The sequence below is a fragment of the Anolis carolinensis genome, chromosome 4 (assembly GCF_035594765.1).
Source record: "Anolis carolinensis isolate JA03-04 chromosome 4, rAnoCar3.1.pri, whole genome shotgun sequence".
Lineage (NCBI taxonomy): Eukaryota > Metazoa > Chordata > Lepidosauria > Squamata > Dactyloidae > Anolis > Anolis carolinensis.
The window spans coordinates 21682412-21703706 of record NC_085844.1 but is presented as its reverse complement, the minus strand read 5'-3'; the positions used below and the strand labels follow the sequence as shown (position 1 = coordinate 21703706).

Here is a 21295-nt window from a genome sequence, read left to right as displayed (position 1 = left end):
AATCCAGTTCAAATCAGATAATCTGGATTTTATATGGCAGTGTAGATGGGGCTTTACATTTCCACTGCATCATGCTCTGTCCCAGTTGAGGCTAGATTCAAATTATTTGCACTTTTAGCAAGGTTTAAACACAAGCCTGTGTATATGTGCGAACTCCTACTCTTTGACTCACCAGTACCATAATGGGTGTCATGGGCTTGAGCTCACCTGTTTGCATGGGTCTTTCAGCTCCCGTCACCAGTCAAGTTAATAGTATCAGACAAGGCTTTATAGGTGCTTGGAGAACATTTGGCGACACAAGGGATCACATTTAAGCAATCACTGAGTAAGCACAACCACTTGCAAAACTATTTTTATGTCAGCATTGTGTTCCAACAGGACTTTGGCATATGACCCCAAATTTTATTTTATTTTATTTGTCCCATCTTTGAAAGTATGTCTGGTTACAAATCCTACTTTTTCTCCTCCAACAGTTGACGGCGAACATCCCCCCTCCTTTTCTTCTTTGCCTTGTTTCTTCATGTCCTCCATGCTGTTATATTTTCCCCATGATGATGGTAGAGCTGGTTATTTATCATTTACCAGCTGTCTTGGTTTTCAGACTGTTCTTTTGCTTCCGCTTTCAATGGCCCTTCAGTGGTAAATGAACCTGAATGATCCTCAGTTTGTGTCTCATATTGATTTTCATGATGAGTTGGCAAATTCCACCAAGTACCGAATGTTTAAATCATCCACACTCGATGCTATAGTCTTTGGTTGATATGTACTTCTTTTGTTTTATAGGGGGGAGAATGGCTGTTCTGTAATTTAAGAATTCTGCTGTTTCTTCATTCCCTCTGCCACTCATTTCTGTACCTGTAATTTGAATTTACTACTGAAAAAAAATCAATTTGTGCCTTATTTTATTTACTAAAATTTTGGAACCTTCCCAATTTCTGTAAGTTCTAAGGAGCAGCCTATGAGTAATACCAACTTTGATTTATTTCAAAGTTTGAAAAAGTTTTGCACTACTGTTTCATGTACAATTCCAGCCAACAGGAAGGATGCTGGGGATTGCAATTCAAATAGGTAAATTTTCAAGCTTTGAGTTAGCCAATGTCTTTTTCTTCTAAACCTTATTTCAATGAAGATGCCCTGTTTTGTTTTTCTACCAGGATATTTTAAGGACAATATCTTTTTTTATGAGCTCTAGAGTTCATATATTAAAAAAGAGAGAAGAATCCTTTACATTATTTTTGAAACTTAGAAAAATGGTTTCTAAAACACAAGTGTTCTGAAACCATGCACATATGTACTCGTCTCATGCATTTGTATGGAATTGCTACCCGTTTCTGTTTGTCCCATTCGTATGGCCTCATTTCCAGCCACCACTTCCAAAAATGGGCTCTTATACGAGTGAAGATTTTTAGACCTTGGGCAGCAATGCAGCAGGGCCTAACAGGGCCTTTAGGCCCTGCCAGCCAGGTCCTACGAGCATCAAGCACTTGGCTGTAGGTCCTGGGCCTATGGGCATCAAGTGCTCGGTGCTCGACTGTAGGCCCTGCAAGCCGGGCCTGCAGTCGAGCACTGAGCACTCAATGCTCATAGGTCCAGGACCTACAGTCAAGCACCAAGTGCTCGATGCTTGTAGGTACAGCAGGCAGGGCCTACAGCCGGGCACTGAGCCCACTCAGGGACACATCTGAAAATGAAAATAATTTATGCTCCATTTACATCTTATAATCTGAAATACATACTATTCACATAATCTGAAATACATACTATTCACTTTTATGTAATATTTTAATGAGTTTGTGTACATTGACTCAGACAGCAAAGATGTCACTATCACAGTCACCTATGTGGACAATTTTGGAATATTTTGGAATTCCAGATAAGTGATGTTCAATCTGCTTTTTTCTCTTAAGGAGTTTTAGCTCTTCTTTCTCTCCATCCTGACATTTTTTTTTGCTGAAGCAAAGGCTATACAATGGAAAATTTTCTTCACTGACAATGCTGTTTTATGCACAAAAGGTCCACATACAAATAAGTCTTAAATTGCAGTCTTCAAAAACTGTGCAGCATTCAAAAACTTGATATCAACATAAAGAATATTGTTAAAATTACTGATTACTTTCTTAGAGAACAGAATTAGCAAAAAATTATAACTCTAAAATTGTTTGGAGGACAGGTCTTTCTACTTCTTGCACTCCATCTTATCCCTCACAGATAGCTAGATATGGCATTAAATAGTAGAATTTTAGAGGAAATGGTATGCATTTCAGGCAGGTTTAAACTTTTGGGGTTTGTCACTTTCTTTAAGTATTTCCTAGTTTGTGAGTTTATTACAGATTGCTTTTGCACATCACAGTATACAGTCAGAGAGATTTTTTTGAAGAAGGGTTTTTTTCCCTAAGGGATTGGTGGTTTGAACACATCCAAATAATTATTATGTGATGCATTTCTATGCTATGATGTTTTAATCAGTTTCATTAAAATTTCAGTCCACTTGTGATAATTTAAGTAGCTTCTAATCTGAATATGAGTTCTTGTTGACTGATTAAATATTATGTGTCCATCTGTTTCCACTGGGTGTCCAAATGCAAAGATTGGGTGTGAGTTTGGATCTATATTATTACTTAAAAAAAAAACATTGACCACTCCAATTGGAAATGATAGGGACTGTACATGACAATCATGTTGAATATATTGTAATGGAGTTTAAAAAACGTTTATGCATAAGTAACTGCCATTTTCCTAATTGTGAGACAGGCACACTTTCTCTGCAAACACTAATAGAGATGATGGTCATTTCAGGCTTTCATTACCATTCAGCTTAGCTCAGAACATGGAAAAAGTCGATTTTGGGGGTTCTAATTTCCAAAATTCCCAATAAAGTGATTACTGGACTGAGAGCTGTAATAATAATGCAACCTTTCCCAGTTCTGGCCTTAGCTGCACTGTGATTGGCTGCTATCCCTACAACAGCTATTCCTGCTTGTTCTCAGAACATCGGGGACTGGAAAGTGGATAGTATGATGATTGAGTTGACTGGTAGTTTGGAGAAATTCTGTAGAAACTATTACGATGGCATGTCTTTCTCTAATGTAGCATGATTTCATCTTTCTAATAATAAAATGAAGTACCACAGAATTGTTTAAGCTCCCTTTCCTCATTTAATTGCTTGATTTTGTATTAACTACACTCCCACCATGTCAGTAATTGCACCCAAATAATTGTGATTACATTGGAACAAAGGCATGAATTCTAATTTTGTGTGTTGCAATCTTTGAGTTTCTTGCTTGATATAAGTCATTGTTTTCTTCTATAAAATTTGCCTTATGTTATTTTCTTGCATGGTATAAACCACTTGTTTCCTTTTTCTTCTCTTCTTCACTCCTCTTCTGAAAGACAATACCATGTTTTTATCAGAATGCATTTTTTAAATTTTTAGTATCTTTCTTCAGATTTCTCTTGTGATTTTTTTTGACAAGAACATGTTTTCATGATCTATGATTTCAAGTCCCTTGATGAGTTTCTTCTGTTGTCCTTCAATGATGCTGTCTCCTTTTGATCCCTCTCTTAATATGTGTAAACAATCATTAGTAGTTCTCAACTGAAGCACATATGGTTGTCTTCTTAGAGTCATTCATTTTTTCCTTTAAACTGGGTTCAGCTAATAAGTTGTCTTCTTAGTTCAAAGAAAAGTACTGTTTCATTCATAAGTTGGAGGTAATCCTCTAGCTTTTAATGGCATTCAAGATATCAAAGAATCGCACACGGTAAAACTGGGATGAAAAAGAGGTAGGACTGGTTTACAAAAGTGATGAGATACATCACTTGATTTCTTCAGTGTTGATGTTTGATGATACAAATAAATGTTGTGAAGTATTTTCAGTAATGTTTGATCAGTGAAAGATCATTTAGACATGCATGTCACTAGGTCTGCCAAAAGAAAGATAAATGATAAAAAGAGAAGCAGAAGAGCATACGAGGATTATCATGCGTGAAACTTTAAAAATTATGTGTGTGATCATATTTATACACACAAACCCATGTGCATGAGGAGTCTTTAAAAAGTTTCTACACTTTAAAATGATTAAGAATTAAAAAAAACAAATTTTCTACATATTCACCTTCTTTTGTGATGTATTTTTTCCAGTACTGATCTAACCTTTTAATGCCATCAGCAAAAATATTTTTGGTTGAGCATGTAGCCACTGATGCACCACTGCTTCCACCTTCTTCATGTTAACAGGCCAAGTGTTAGAAACTAACACCTAAGTGCTTGCACTTACGCTCCTCTGTCAGATGCTTTGGTACCCATCTGCCACACACTTTAATGCTGTCATGAATGAGGGCATAGGCAGATCCAATAATCATATTCAGCCTTCCTGCAACCTCTTTGACTCTTATTCTTCTGTTCTTGTGGATCCTTTCCAGTTCTTTCTTCATTCCTCGTGACCATGGCTGTAGCTGGATGTCTGGAGTGCTCTGGATCCATCACACTAGTATGGTCATTTTTGAATATTTCAGTCCATTCATAGACAACTGTACTTTATCTCTATACTGAGTGCACATGCGGAGATGAATTTGTGCTCCCAGCATACCTTCTGTTTACAAAAAGTATATGACAGATGCAATTCCTCTTTGGTGCAACATATACATTTTGCAGCAATCTTCACCACAGTGTGACAATTATACTAAACTGCAAGGTCAGACAGCTTGCCAGACAGAGTAGTCACATGACACTATCAGACATGACCAATTACTCCTCCACCTGTTTTCACAATTTTCAATATAAATAATAAATATAAAAGTGTGGAAACTTTTGGAAGACCCCTCGTATGTGTGCATATATGTGTCTGTGTATAACACTATGTAACAAAAATTGAAATTTTCTGTTCCTGGTTAGAATGTGTTATTTCCTGTTTAATTGCGTGGTGCTTACTTTGAAAGTAGTTGTTATACTCCAGAAACATTGTTATTGTGGATGCCACAAACTATGTTGAATTGGTTGAGGCTCTATGAGATATTCATTGAAAAACTATAGGAAAATGTGCTGCAAGATGTCCCACAAAAACAAAGTTTTTGCCATTTAAGAAACCTTTTCCATGTTTTTTTATGACAGAACCAATGCATTTATAACCCAGAAATGAAAATTGTGATACGTAGTGTAATGAAAAATCAGGTGAACTACACCTGTAGAAGCTGGATCCCAGAGGAATTCTACAAAACAGAAGGTATCTGGACTGAGCAACATAAATTATGGACAGTTGATGTATTTGATATCAGTGGGAAGAAGAATTTGTGGCAAGTCTTAGTCCAGGCCTTGTGATGTTTATTGGAATATGAGAGATAAACAGAATTCTGTTATGGAATTTTAAGAGTTTTCACACAGAAGTCAGAAGATGGTGCAGGAGACATATATATGTTTGGGAGAGCAACTCATAGGAACCTGAGACTTGCATGGCTCTGTTATGAGATCTTACAGTTCTGTATCTGATGCTGCACCCCAGGTTTTCAACTGCCCCACATAAGACCCATTGTAGAATATTAGAATATTAAGACAATGTTATACAAATCTACTCAAACAGATAACTCTTGTTTTTCCAAGATGTAATTTAAAATTATGTCTTAAGTGATTTCCCCCCACATTCTTTTGCTTCTGTCTTATGAAAATATACTTTTAAATCTTGATGAAATTGAAAACACATACACACATTATACCAGGGCACTTCCCAATGATCTCTTAGCAGCCATGTCCTTATTTTTCCCCTTTTGTAAATTTTCTTGGTCAATAGAGAATTTTGTAGTACAACCGAAACACATAGACTGGAAGTCAATCAAATGAAAAAATAATAACATTGGCAGAAATGGAGGCAGGCAAACATCACAACATTTGTTTAATTAAGACTTGGATTTCAAGTGAAAATTTTCTACAGAGTTATCAGTTTACAGTTCCAGAGTGAGACAGAAGGCTACCATAGATTTCAGTTACCACAGAGGAAATGGGTCTTTGCCAGTGGGACAGACTTTTTTTTTATTCTTGAGATTTAGAAGATAAGACGTTTAGCTTCAGATAAAGGGTGCAAGATTTTGATTGTTTTGATTTTGAAAATCAACTTGACCCAATGAATTAGCAGTTGACAATGTTCGTATCCATGCCATAAAAAACCTCAGCTGCTAATTTCTGCAGACATAAGCTCAGGGCAGCACTGGGCAAATTGCTTCAGATAGTTGGATCAGTTCAGATCTATTGGATAATGGGATTCCTTCCAGTGCAGTTGCTTGCACTAAGAGTCATAATGCCAAAACTGCTCTGGAAAGCAAGAGGGATAGGAAGAAGAAAAAGAAAAGGAGGAGAAAGGGGAAAAAGAGGAAGAGGGAAAAATGAGACAAAGGAAGAGGAAGAATAGCTTCAAGTTTGTTCACGGCCCCAAATGTAGATCAGTTCAAAATGTGATATGAATCATTTCATAATATGGATAAACTAAGATACACAAATAGAGAACAGTTGATGGATCCAATATCAGTGGGGAGATTAATCTGTGCCAGACTAAGTTTAATTTTAGCCCAAATCTAAGTTTCTGGATCCATTTCTAAGAAGTAGCCAGTAGCCACCAAACTTTTTATTCTACATAGTAAAACCATGGCCAACTCCAGTTTCTATCCCATACATGTTTACATTCAATGCTAGCCATGGAAAGAATAAAATTCACTACCATCACATATTCCTTTGACTTCCCTCTTGTGTTACAAATCTCCTCCTCTAAAGACTGAAACTATAAGAGAGAGGTCAATTTTGAATAGCTGTCTTTTGCTCACCTCTTCCACCTCTTCTATTTTCATATCAATTTGTAAGGGCTTCAGAAGGAATTGTGTTTTAGCACTAGCTAGTTTCTTCTACTATAGCCTTCTTTCTAGTAGCTCCACTCCAATAAAAGTACCCCAAACCTTAGATATCTTTGTTCTCCCCCACTGTAACATTTTCTTTGAATACAGAAAACCTAGTGCTGAAAGCTGACACACTGCTATTATGTTAGATTATCTAGCCTTGAGGTAGAAAACTCAGTAACTGTACATACCCATCCTTTTCCAAGAGGAAATCAGTCTGATTCACAACACAGCTTTGATAGTAATGAAAGTGCTTTAAGACAAATCCACTAGGTCTAACAAATGAATAGCTAGACAGAGAGATATGACATGAGTAGCTTTAACCCTTAAGAAACCCTGAGTGAACTTCTGAAAGAACAATTGTGCCATATATAATGTCACATGTACACATAAGAGCCAACATTGTGTAATGGTTTGAGTGTCAGTCTAGGGTGCAGATGGAAGCCAACTTCGAAAGGACAAAAGATCCATTGCACTATGTTGGAAAGAGCAGTACTAGAACCTCCTTAACTGAAGTTCTAATGTAGCCAAAGAGTTTTTCTCGCAAATCCTGCAACAACAAACCAGTGATGAGCTTGGAATACTGCCTAGGTTGGAGAAAGTCAGCAAAGTCAACATCCAATTAAAAAATAACAAACCTTGTGGACCGGATGGAATTTGTACTGAAATCTTTAAAGAGGATGGACCTGAGATGATACAATAACTCCACAAGCACATTGAAAAAGTGCGGATGCCACTATCATCACCCTTTTCAAAAAGGGAGAAAGAGCAGACTATGGAAACTTTTTAATCTCAGCTCCACCTATTGGACAGATGGCAAGTTATTAAACCTCAGCAGGCTGAAAGTCAAAACTAAGGTCACAGTTACTTCTGTTATAGAACTCCAATATGCAGATAACAATATAGTTGTGCTCATTCAGAAGAAGACTTAGATGCCACTTTAAACATCTTTGCAGAAGCATGCAAAAATCTGTCTGCAATGTCAGAAATAAAACTTAATAGTGTAACGTCAGAAAACGTTGACCATTTCCACCATATAGGCAGCCACCTCTCCACAAAAGTCAACATTGATGCTGAAATACAACACTGTGCAGCATTTTTTTTAAATATAGCAAAGAGTGTTTGAGGATCAAGATATTTACAGGGATACCAAGATGCTTGCTTATGAAGCTATTGTCTTCCTAACTCTGCTGTATGCCTGTGAAACATGAACCGTCTACAAATGACACTCTCAACTTCTGGAAGGATTCAATTAGCGTTACCTTAAAAAAAAATCCTGCAAATCTCTTGGGAAGATAGGTGAACAAATGTCAGTGTTCTGGATGAAGCAAAGACCACTAGCATTAAAGTGATGATTTTCCACCATCAACTTCGCTGGGCTGGCCGCATTGTCTGAATGCCTAATTGCTGTCTCCCACTCTGCTGTGAGCTCAAGAATGGAAAGTGGAATGTTGGTGGACAGAGAAAGAGAGTTAAAGATGGGCTTAAAGCTAACCTTAAAAATGTGGAGTAAACACAGAAAATGGGAAAGCCCTGGCCCTCGAGCATTCTAACTGGAGGTCAGCTGTTACCAACAGTGCTGTGGATTTGAAGAGGTACAAATAGAGGGCAAAATGGAGAACCGTGCCAAGCACATCCTTGTCAGAACCACCTTCCATCTGGAAATGTATCTCCTCACTATAGCCCCTTCTACACTACCATATAAAATCCAGATTATCAGCTTTGAACTGGATTCTGTGGCAGTGTAGACTCATGTAATCCAGTCCAAAGCAGATAATGTGGAATATCTGATTTGATCATTTGGATTATATGGCAGTGTAGAAAGGATCTATAAAAGATCATGCGGATCCAGAATAGCTCCCTATAGTCATTTTTGAGTCCACCCACCAACACTCTACTCTTGGAAGACAATCATACTCAGCCACTAGTGACAGCCTGTGGTGAAGATGATACATTGTAGTATTAATAAAGTTTCACATCACCTTAACTGTCATGGCTCAGTATTATGGAATTATGAAAGTTGTAGTTTTACAATATCTTTAGCCTTCTTTACCAAAGAGTGTTGGTACTTCACCAAGCTACGAATCCCAGGATTCCAAAGCACTGAGTCATGGCAATTATAGTAGTGTCAAACTGCATTAATTCTACAGTGTAGCTGCATCCTGGGATTTTGGAAAACCACAGTTAGAATCTCTGTTCACTTGTGAAAGCCCAGTAGGTGACCTTGAACAATTGAGACTCTCAATTGTCTCAAGAAGGCAATGGCAAACATCCCATGTTGCCAAGAACACTCTGATGAGTCACCAAAAGTGGGAACCATCTTAAATGTTCCAATAACTCAAAAATATCAGGTTGCTATATGAAGCTATACTCTTAAGATCATTATCCCAGAGTAGAAATCTAAGAAATGAGAATGGAGATTATAGTGGGTAAAGCTACAAATATTTCAATAAATGCTGTCTTATAGAAACTTGATGAAAATGACACTACTCTGGTACGGATGAATTCTGAAACTTTCCTCCCCTCACCTCACCCCGAGTTTGCCCTAACATATTTTTTAAAGAAATTAGCTTGTTATCTCAGTTGGGTTTGAGCTGGCTATATCAGGGAAGGTATATCAACTATTGGCAAATCAATTTCTTGAAAGCTATTAAGATGATTGAGAGCAGATTTTTAAGTGAGACAACTGCCACAGATAAATGTCCTTTCTGTCAGAGAGAAGTGGTACTTTTTTGTTCACTAGTAGAAGGAAAGTATTTGATGTTGTATTTTTGAAGGATGGCACAGATCAGGAACAAGGTTTTATTTTTTGAATAGCTGATATCCAATATGTCAGGCTTTTAAAGTACAGAAGCATATGTTTCTATACCATCCTATATTCTCTTCCATTGTATTCTACCAAATTCTATTGCATTCTGTTGTATCTGTTCTTTTGTACTTTAGTTATTATTATTATTATTATTACAGCATTTCTACCCCGCCCTTCTCATCCAATAAGGGGACTCAGGGCAGCTTACAATATAAAACACATATATAAACAATTACAATAACATTTCAATTCAATTTAAAAATTTGATTACATTAAAACATTCATAAATACACATATAAATATACATTTAGGCACATTTCGAGTTCAAAACCGGGTCTGTCACTTATATCCTAGAACATATGTTGTAGTTGGTTAGGTTACTTGTGATAGTCTGATTGATTTCTTATCCAGGCATTTGGTGTCTCTTTAAAAATGCCAACTGTACTGGAATTAAGAACTTTATTGACTGGTCCTAAGTGATATAGTTGCAAATCTATTCTGTCTTTTAAAAGTTTTGTGCAGCCAGCATCTGGAACCAATTAGTCTCACCTTTTAATAATATTTTTGCACAAAAATAGCCTCAACACCAATATTATAAGATTTATCGATAAAGGTTGGGACATTAATAGAAATCATACATTTCTTATCTTTCATGGAGGGAATAGAGGCAATACCAAGGAGATGCTTCGACTCTATATTATTTTGTGTGGCCATGCTTCAGGGCCTCACACTACAAACATTCTACCCCAAAAGCAGAGAAAATTTGAATTTTCATCAGAATTACTCATGTTAGTTTATGAAAAAGGATCTTGTAGTACCTGTAGGGCTCACTGAGGGAAAAAAATGTTTGTAGCATAAACTTTTGAAAACAGGGTGTCAATTATGTTTGCGGAGGAGAGATTTCTATTGTTACTTCTACATCCCCTACAGCCAGAAATGCCTTCACCTCAGCTGCTTAAAGTGTGCAATTTTATGCCAAAGCCACAGAAAATAATTTATGATCCATCTCTAAGTATTCTTTGTTTAAGAAAAGCTTCTGGACTTTTCCAGAATGTTCCAATAACTAAAAAATATCAGGTTGCAATATGGAGTTGCCATAGGTTAGCAGATGACTTGAAAGCATGTGCACATATTGCACATTTTTTTAAACTGTTGTGACACATTAAATTAATGTCTTTAAAGGCAGTGTGGCACTGTCTCCAAACTTTGTGGACTTAACAGAAGTGACCAACTGCCCTGTTGGAAATAGGATACAGTACTAAATGAACCTTCAGTCTGACTCAGCAACATTTTTATTGTATTTCGATGTGATCAAATTAGCGATCTGGACAATCTTGGCCATGTCCTATATTGGATCTTTACTCTTCTGCGTGGAAATGTGTATATATTTTAATGCACATTTTTGTATATTTTTTAAATTGTTTGTTTTAGTATAAATCGTTTCTAATTATGAAGGCACATTTGATTGTACACACGTTTACAACTGGATAAATCCCTTAATTTGACTTTTCTCCTTTTTTGACCTCAAGTTTTTTTCTTTGAATTAATAAAGGAATTTGAAACCTCTGGTAAATTCTTATTGAAAATGAACAAAATGAAAATTTCAACCATCTACATTGGTAAGTAGGTGCAACTATAACTGATACGGAGAACTAACACATTAGCCTTGGAAGTGTAAATTTGTTAGTTTCTCTTACAGCTGATTTTTAACATTCTGAATTATTTTCATGAAATTCCTGAAGAAATTCATAAATATTGGAAGGTTCTTATCTGTAAATAAATCAAATATAATACTGACCTTTCCATAGTAGCCATTTTATCAGAATATGTATGGTTCTGTGAAAATTCTATTCACTTAAAGAACACATTGCATGTTTCATTAATGTAGAAATTTCCAAGGCAAGCTGTTCTATTGGTAGTCTTATAAAGTGTAATATGAATATTTATGCACCAAAGGATGAACCCAATGAACATCTACCTGATTCATAATTCCAATCATGTTATGTCTAAAGTGCACATCACTGCTGGCATGCCCATAGATACTCCATTTTATGCCTGGAACAGGTGTACTGTTCCTAGTGTTATGATGTTTTCTTATCTCTACTGACTCCCTTCTGTTGCATTCTATGCCTTTCAAGTAGAATAAGTCCTATGTGCCAAAGTGCATGTTGCTGGTCTGAGTAGCAAATTATGTATACAGGTAGCTTTGAAGGCTACTTTGGCATACTTGCTTGAATGAATAATTACGTCTTGAATAAACAGCTGTGGAGCAGAGCCTTATGTAAGATGACAGACATATTCAAGGAAATTAGCAATTAATTAATAGCAGCCTTGGAGAAATGCATAATTTACCGTCAACTTGAGGGTTAGTGCAACCCAAAGCGGAGAGACACACTATCAAGAATGGAAATTTTCAAAGGAGAGATTCATGAAAAGAAAATTGCACCCTTTCTTGCTCAAAATCAGAGTTTAATTGTCTTCTTCCTGCACTCAGTGAGAAAGAAACAAAGTCATTAGGATTGTCATACATTAACCAATTTTTTGCTGAGCTCTAAAATCTACTTGTAAAACTAATGGTTTCATCCTATGAACAGCTGCACCATTTTTCCTGTTTGAGGCTATAACTCATGTGCTACCAACAAATGCCAATTTATTTTTGTGTATTTAACTTTGATGTGATAAGAAACATACATTGTACCTCCAGAGTGTTGAGTATCAAGCATGAACAATGGCAATTAAATCCATTTCATTTTAAATTGTAACTCAATAAAATGTGGAGTCAAAGGGGAGAGTGAATACTCCTAAGGGACACTATACTAACTGAAAAATAGAATAGAAGAGAAAGTGGAAAAGATGAAAAGAAGTAAACAGGTTTGTTTATGTGTGTGTGTGTGTAAAATGATATGGAGAGTATTTTGTCAAATTGTTTGAAATATCTTCTTCTGTTATAACTTTTAATTCAATATTATTTTTCCCCTGGGTATCCAATATCTGTGGATCTTAAACCTGTATATGAATATTGAGGATGTTCTTAGATTTCCAAATATGTAAAAGTATATGAATTTAGATGTGAATGCATTAATGTCTGGCAATCATTCCCTCCATCCATTGTTCAAACCCAAGGAATCTGGTACATGACCCAATAAAACATGTGCCATTCTCAGGTAACAAAGTGATGTTTCAATTATTTTCTTGACTTCTATCCAAAAAGAGGTAATTTGACATAAGTAAAAAGGATGTACAAGATTGACTTTCAGTTGCCCACACCAATCTTCTAATAGTTGAAAATAAATTGATCTCCAACACACTATAATATGTTGAGTTGCTGCCTTTTATACCAATTGAATAAATCCTGGGGGGACAGTTGCAGCTAGTCTTTTGGAGCAAAATTTGCAAAAGCAGTTATAGCTTTAAGTACAAGTGACCTCCATATCTACTGGAGATACATTTCAAGACCGCTGTGGATACCTGAAACCATAGAACTCTATATTTGATTGTACTTGGGCTGGAAGCATAACTTAGAATACAACTGGAGGACCTAGAAAGGCCCACAAATACATGTAGGAGGGAATTCCTTTCCAAGGTATAACAGCAGAAAATATTGGGTAGATGACATTGGTTGGGATTCTAGTCCTAAAGATAGATTCAGGAAGGCTGATGGAGCAGAAATCAGCTTTGTGGACTATTACAAACTGCAATACAGCCAGGAAGTCAGGGACCGGAACCAGCCGCTGCTGCTCAGCCAGCCAAAGAGGAAGAGAGGCCCTGGAGCTCTGCTTCCTGACAGGGTTAAAATGTGAAGTGACTTTTCTGTCATGAAAACCTAGCTATTCACACCAGGCTTGCACCAGAACAAGGCATGTGTGAAATTGGGAAGCTGGTAGATTTCAAGAATGACAATGTTCAGCAAGAACTGCATAACTGGGGATTGAGCTTCAACTCCCATTTACTGTCCTTCTCAGGGAGACTAATTCAGTCCAGAAGAATCCAACAAGGAGGAAAAGTGTTCAACTACAATTCGCAAGGGGCTAGCTGGTCCAGAGAGATGAAGGGCACCCTCCTGGTGAGCGAGAGGCCCCTGGACAACTGGCTCCTGATCTTCCTCTGCTGGAACTATGATGTGGCAAATGTGCTGCTCCACAACCTGTGCAAAGTCACCCCTGTCATGGGCATTCACATGAAGGAAGCGACTCTGGTTAAAGTGGAAGACAGGACAGAGGACTACCATAGAGCCTTGAAGCAAACAGTTGCATCTGATTCATAAATGGCGGTCTGCCTCCTGTCCAGCAGCCGCAAGGACAAGTACCACTCAATCAAGAAGTTCCTCTGCAGCGACTGCCCCACTGCCAGCCTCATCTGAACTTTGGGCAAGCCCCAAACTATGATGTCCATCATTATGAAGATTGCTCTGCAGATGAACTGCAAGATGGGCGAAGAACTCTGGATCATCAAGATTTCCATGAAGCAACTCACGGTTGTGCTATCATGACAAGATAGCCAGCTAGCAGTCAATTGGAGGATTTATTGCCAAATTAAATCAGGGATTGACACGCTAGTATTCATGCTGTGTCCTCCAGGACAGAAGGCAGGAAGTAGTGGATGGGCTCAAAGTGTGCTTCCAGGCTGTCCTGAGGACTTAGTGTACACACAACTTTACCTTTAAATGAAGTGGGAGATGGTCAGCTGAAGACTCTGGTCAGCTGAGAAGTACCTCAGTTTCTGGAGTGCCTGAAAGCCATAGGCAAGGACTATAACCCCAAACTGACTGTGATTGTGTTGAAGAAGTGCCCGAATAACTGATTTTTTGCATGAATTGATGGACAACACCAGAATCCACTGCCTGACACTGTGGTCAATGTGGAGGTGACCCAACCAGAATGGTATGACTTCTTCATTGTCAGTCAGTCGGTGAGATGTGGGATCATTGTGTCCACACATTACAATGTGATTTACAACAACAACATCCTGAAGCCGGACCACATGCAGCAGCTGACTTATGAGCTGTATTACATGTATTGCAAGTGGCCATGTGAATCGCTTTGGGTCTTGTTGGTCAAGTGAACCACTGCCCAACTGAAGCCTGGTGCCATTGTGAGGCAAGAAACCATGAGCAAATGGTATCACAAAATCATCAGGGCTCCTGGAAGCAAGACAGGCCTTTGGAAGCAGACCCAATTCAATCCTTTGCTTCAGTGTCCAGCAGCCACATGAGCGTGCCTCAGTCCCATATTGGGCCAGAGCCAGGGACCTTGGAGGGCCACCCCTCTCTAAGTTTGTTTATTCACAGGGGAAAGAAATGCTGGCAAAGGAGAGGGATGAAGCCCACACTGGGAGATATTAGTTTTAAAGGCCATTTTAGTGTATTCTCTGTATTTTAATTTTGTTTTTACCATACTGTTACTATTTGTTTAATTTTTGTATTTCACTTTTAAAACTTGTCTAGTGTGGATTGCTAGCTGTCTTGAGTCCCCATGGTGAGAAATGCAGGGTATAAATACATAAATACATTAATAATAATAATAATAATAATAATAATAATAATAATAATAATAATAATAATTGTAAGTGAAACTGGACATCGAGTCTGTGGATAAGGGAGTTGTGTTGCAGTGCCATATTTCACTTTGGCAAACTAAATAAAAAATAATGTCACACTCTGAGACTAATGTAAAAAATAACTTTATACAGTTCTGTAGACCTAGGTCCACTTTATCATATGTGGACTGAAATTTTAAAAATTGTGATGGTAATTTTTATTCTACAATATTATTTTATATTTAGTTATGCAACATGCAACACTGATCATATTATTATATGCTGAAACTGTTTTAATATGGCTATGTAATACAATAAGACAGCTGGTATTCTTTCTGCAGCTTATCAAAGGCTTTAAAGATATGGCCAGTATTGCAAATCAGCCACTTAGCTACCTTAGATAAACTGCTAAACAGTGTATCCTAGCCGACATCCTCAATCCAGTCTTATCAGCCCCAGCCTATTTTTCTATTGATTGAAATGTAGATCTGATATCCTGACCCATTCTCTGCTAAGATCTTTGGTGTCACAGTCAGAAGCCGGTTGCCTGTTTTAATTCCTCTTCACAGGGAACATTTCTGATGGTAGTAAGGTCAATCTGTTGTGCTCTGTTCGACAGGAGAATAGACCTCAATCATTTGCAGCAGCTGCTGCCTAATAAATCAAAATTGAAGAATGTTCACAATCTCTTCATAACACCTACCCAATTGAATATGTAGGGATCATAAATATAAATCAGTTATGAATGTGTAACTCAGGGTTATGCATTCATAGCTGCTATCATGAATTCCAACCACTATCTGTAATTCATAGCTGTTAACTAACTTTATGCACCCAGCTTTTCCACATCACAATTTTATGAGAATATAGGGATTACCCCCAATAGCGAGTTGATTATGTGCAAATGGATCTGAAACTAGTAGATATAAAAGTGATTTCCATGCCTGTCTAGTAGCTGTCACTGGAGGATTATACTGTGAAGGGTGAAAAAGATACATTGAACCCAGAGCTGCCTGCCTAACTCTGAAGCACAGCTTCCATAGCTGCTTCTATTTCAGATAATTCCAGGATTTAATATTCCAGCCTGCCAATATTTAGTTTGTATTATTAAATATGTATTATAGTAGCCTCAAAGACTAGGAAGATTACACCATCTTGCAATATGGGTAATTTAACTTTAGCATATGAGATACATGGTTTAGCCTCTGAACCCCATAAATATTTCCTGGAATGTTGAACATTCCGACTAAATCATAGTGAGTGTGTATGAATAATATAAGGAAGGCCTATAGGAATGTTAAAGGTGACATCATTTCAATGTTCAATAGAAAAAAAAACAGATAATGCATGCCTGCATTACAAAAAACGTGTGCAAAGAAGCACATAATAAGGAAAGAATATAGGCTGGTTTTTGGAAATTGCAAAGAATCAAAAATAAGGGCTTTCCCCCCTGGATTTCTAGAAACTGAGTTAGGTAAAGAATGGATTGATCTGTTCACCCATAATGTGGACTAGACACAGTGCTTACAATTAAGAATTTGTTTTAAAAATAAAGAGATGAAGCAATGAGGCTATAGGTTTAGCATTTTGCACACAGATTTCATTAATTCTTTCAATGCAAGCAGGATCATAATGCAGAAGGGAGAATTTATACTCTCCTGCCATTTCAAAATTACTTCTCAATAAAGAACAATGGGATGCACAGGGAGGATGAAGACATCTCTTAAAATTCAGTTCTCTAGGCTCTGTGTTACCTGTTCTACAGAAGAATATGTGTGTGTGTGTGTGTGTGTGTATATATATGTATAAAATACAGTATGTACCAGCTTCATTTCCTTTGCAGATAAGTAAGTAAGGGCTTGATATACTAATTTCAAGGAATAAAAAGTTTTGTTCCTGAAAATGTCTGAATGAAGAAAAAAATGGTGGGTTCATGAAGGTAGCACAAAATTTCCTCTCCGTTGTTTAACTGATATTATATTATGTCATTACTGATTGTTCTACTTTGATTGTATATCTCATTGTTATTGGTCCATTTTGATTTGCATTGCTGGAAGTTTCCCAGAAGAATGAATAATAATAATAATAACAATAATAATAATAATAATAATAATAAAACTTTATTTATACCCCACCACCATCTCCCCAACGAGGACTCGGGGCGGCTTACATGGGGCCATGCCCAGAACAGTACAATATAGCAAAATATAAAAACAACATATCATAATACAATTAAACAATACAATAAATAATCATGTGCAACACAAAATAAAACAACAACAACAAAAAAACAATATAACAGGGCGGGCCGCATGAGACACTTAGTTAAAACTTGGGCTGAGAAAAGGATAAGAATACAACCACGGGGAACAGGGACATAAGATAGAAAAACAATCTAGAGGATAGATGTTGGGGGGAGTAACAAAAGAAGTATGTAATAGTTACTCTCCGAAAGCACATCGGAAAAGCCAGATTTTTAAATCTTTCCTGAAGGCTAAAAGAGTGGGGGCTTGCCTGATTTCGATGGGCAGTGAGTTCCACAAACGGGGGGCCACAGCAGAAAAGGCCCTTTCCCTTGTTCCCACAAGGCGGGTCTGGGATACAGGCAGTGGCGACAGGAGGGCCTCCCCTGATGATCGAAGAGATCATAGAATCATAGAATCATAGAATAGTAGAGTTGGAAGAGACCACATGGGCCATCCAGTCCAACCCCCTGCTAAGAAGCAGGAAATCGCATTCAAAGCGCCCCCGACAGATGGCCATCCAGCCTCTGCTTAAAAGCCTCCAAAGAAGGAGCCTCCACCACGGCCCGGGGGAGAGAGTTCCACTGTCGAACAGCTCTCACAGTGAGGAAGTTCTTCCTGATGTTCAGGTGGAATCTCCTTTCCTGTAGTTTGAAGCCATTGTTCCGTGTCCTAGTCTGCAGGGCAGCAGAAAACAAGCTTGCTCCCTCCTCCCTATGACTTCCCTTCACGTATTTGTACATGGCTATCATGTCTCCTCTCAGCCTTCTCTTCTGCAGGCTAAACATGCCCAGCTCTTTAAGCCGCTCCTCATAGGGCTTGTTCTCCAGACCCTTAATCATTTTAGTCGCCCTCCTCTGGACGCTTTCCAGCTTGTCAACATCTCCCTTCAACTGTGGTGCCCAGAATTGGACACAGTATTCCAGGTGTGGTCTGACCAAGGCAGAATAGAGGGGGAGCATGACTTCCCTGGATCTAGACGCTATTCCCCTATTGATGCAGGCCAGAATCCCATTGGCTTTTTTAGCAGCCGCATCACATTGTTGGCTCATGTTTAACTTGTTGTCCACAAGGACTCCAAGGTCTTTTTCGCACACATTGCTGTCAAGCCAGGCGTCCCCCATTCTGTATCTTTGATTTCCATTTTTTCTGCCGAAGTGAAGTATCTTGCATTTGTCCCTGTTGAACTTCATTTTGTTAGTTTTGGCCCATCTCTCTAGTCTGTCAAGATTGTTTTGAAATCTGCTCCTGTCTTCTGGAGTGTTAGCTATCCCTCCCAGTTTTGTGTCGTCTGCAAACTTGATGATCGTGCCTTCTAACCCTTCGTCTAAGTCGTTAATAAAGATGTTGAACAGAACCGGGCCCAGGACAGAGCCCTGCGGCACTCCACTTGTCACTTCTTTCCATGATGAAGACGACGCATTGGTGAGCACCCTTTGGGTTCGTTCGCTTAGCCAATTACAGATCCACCTAACCGTAGTTTTGTCTAGCCCACATTTTACTAGTTTGTTTGCCAGAAGGTCGTGGGGGACTTTGTCGAAGGCCTTACTGAAATCCAGGTACGCTACATCCACAGCATTCCCTGTATCGACCCAACTCGTAACTCTATCAAAAAAAGAGATCAGATTAGTCTGGCATGACTTGTTTTTGGTAAATCCGTGTTGACTATTAGCAATGACCGCATTTGTTTCTAAGTGTTCGCAGACCACTTCCTTAATGATATTTTCCAGAATTTTGCCTGGTATTGATGTGAGGCTGACCGGACGGTAATTGTTTGGGTCGTTCTTTTTTCCCTTCTTGAAGATAGGGACCACATTCGCCCTCCTCCAATCTGCTGGGACTTCTCCCGTTCTCCAAGAACTCTCGAAGATAGTTGCCAGTGGTTCTGAAATAACTTCCGCTAGTTCCTTCAGTACTCTTGGATGTAGCTGATCTGGCCCTGGGGACTTGAATTCGTTTAGAGTGGCCAGGTGTTCCTGGACAACTTGTTTCCCTATTTGGGGTTGGATTTCCCCCAATCCTTCGTCCATTCCATGTTGCTGAGGTTGAAGATGGCTTTCTTTTTGTGAGAAGACCGAGGCAAAGAAGGCATTAAGTAGTTCTGCCTTTTCCCTGTCCCCTGTCGCCATCACCCCATCTTCTCCTTGCAATGGCCCTATCGCCTCCTTTTTCTTCCTTTTTCTACCAACGTAAGCAAAAAAGCCTTTTTTGTTGTTTTTTATGTCCCTGGCAAGCCTGAGCTCATTTTGCGCTTTAGCCTTGCGAACCTTTTCCCTACAGGTGTTGGCTATACGTTTGAATTCTTCTTTGGTGATTTCTCCCCTTTTCCACTTCTTGTGCATGTCACTTTTGAGCTTTAGCTCAGTTAGAAGTTCTTTGGACATCCATTCTGGCTTCTTTGCACTTGTCTTATTTTTCTTCTTTGTTGGCACTGTTTGCATTTGCGCCTTGAGTATTTCACTTTTGAAAAACTCCCATCCATCCTTAACTCCCTTGTTTTTTAATATCGGCGTCCATGGAATGCCGCTCAGTAATTCCTTCATTTTTTGGAAGTCAGCTCCCTTAAAGTCCAGAATACGTGTTTGACTTGTCTTAGTTTCAGCATTCCTTTGTATTGCAAACTGCAGGAGCACATGGTCACTTGCCCCTAAGGATCGAAACACTTCAACTGTATTGATCAGGTCTTCCACATTTGTTAAGATTAGATCAAGAGTTGCTGATCCCCTTGTTGCCTCTTCTACCTTCTGGACCATAAAATTATCTGCAAGGCAAGTGAGGAATTTGTTGGACTTTGTACTCTTGGCTGAGTTTGTTTTCCAGCAGATATCGGGATAATTGAAATCGCCCATGACTACTATATCTCTTCTTTGTGCCTGTTTGGTCAGCTGTTGACAGAAGGCTTCATCAAGTCCTTCATCCTGACTCGGAGGTCTGTAGTAGACACCCACGACAAGATCTTTTTGAGTCCCGGTTCCCTTGATTCTTATCCAGATGCTTTCAAGCTGGTTTCCCGGATTACAGTCTTGCATTTCTTCTGCAATGTAACTGTTTTTGACATATAAAGCTACTCCCCCTCCTCTCCCCTTTGTTCTATTTCTGTGAAAGAGGTTATAGCCCTCAATGGTTAAATTCCAGTGATGGGAGTCATCCCACCAGGTTTCAGTGATGCCTATGACATCGTATGTGTGAAGGTTTATGGTAGGAGATACGGTCACGAAGGTAGGTGGGTCCTAAAATGGTAGCATATTTATTAACTTATTAACTTTATTAACTCCATTTGTACCATGCAGGAACACTTCCTCAACTGTTTGTTCCCATGGTTTTGTTTGTAATAAACATTTACAGTTTTCTAAATTTTGCTTTAAATAAAATGTTTATAAAGTGCAGTAATAAAAACTACTCAAAGAGATTTCTCTTCTTGCTATATCACCAAGAATGTTTGACCTAGTGAGATGTAAAATTTCCCTTAAGTTGTGGCACAGTTACTTAGTGATCTGCTACAATTCAGTAGAGTGTTTCTTGTTCATGATATATTTTGGCACTCATTCCATGTTCAAGCATGCATTTTTAAACTAACCTTGGAAAGTTTGAAACATCCAACATCTGATGTGTGAGAAATCTGACGATATCATATTCCGTACATAACCATTTTTTTTGTTTTTGTGCTCCAGCTTGTCAAATATTGAAAAGTCAAAATATTCCAGGACTGAGAAGTACGTAATACTTGAATCAAGAAGTATAAATGCAAGCAATACAATACAATATAATATACAACAAACATATAAAATATGTAGAAACTCGCTCACTACAATCCTTTAACACTAATGATATC

The 21295-nt window shown here is 38.3% G+C and overlaps 1 pseudogene; it reads left to right on the top strand.

Moving 5' to 3' along the window:
• The first annotated feature begins 1281 nt into the window (after positions 1-1281).
• LOC100561302 (piwi-like protein 1) lies at positions 1282-14746 on the top strand (annotated as a pseudogene).
• The last annotated feature ends 6549 nt before the right edge of the window (positions 14747-21295 follow it).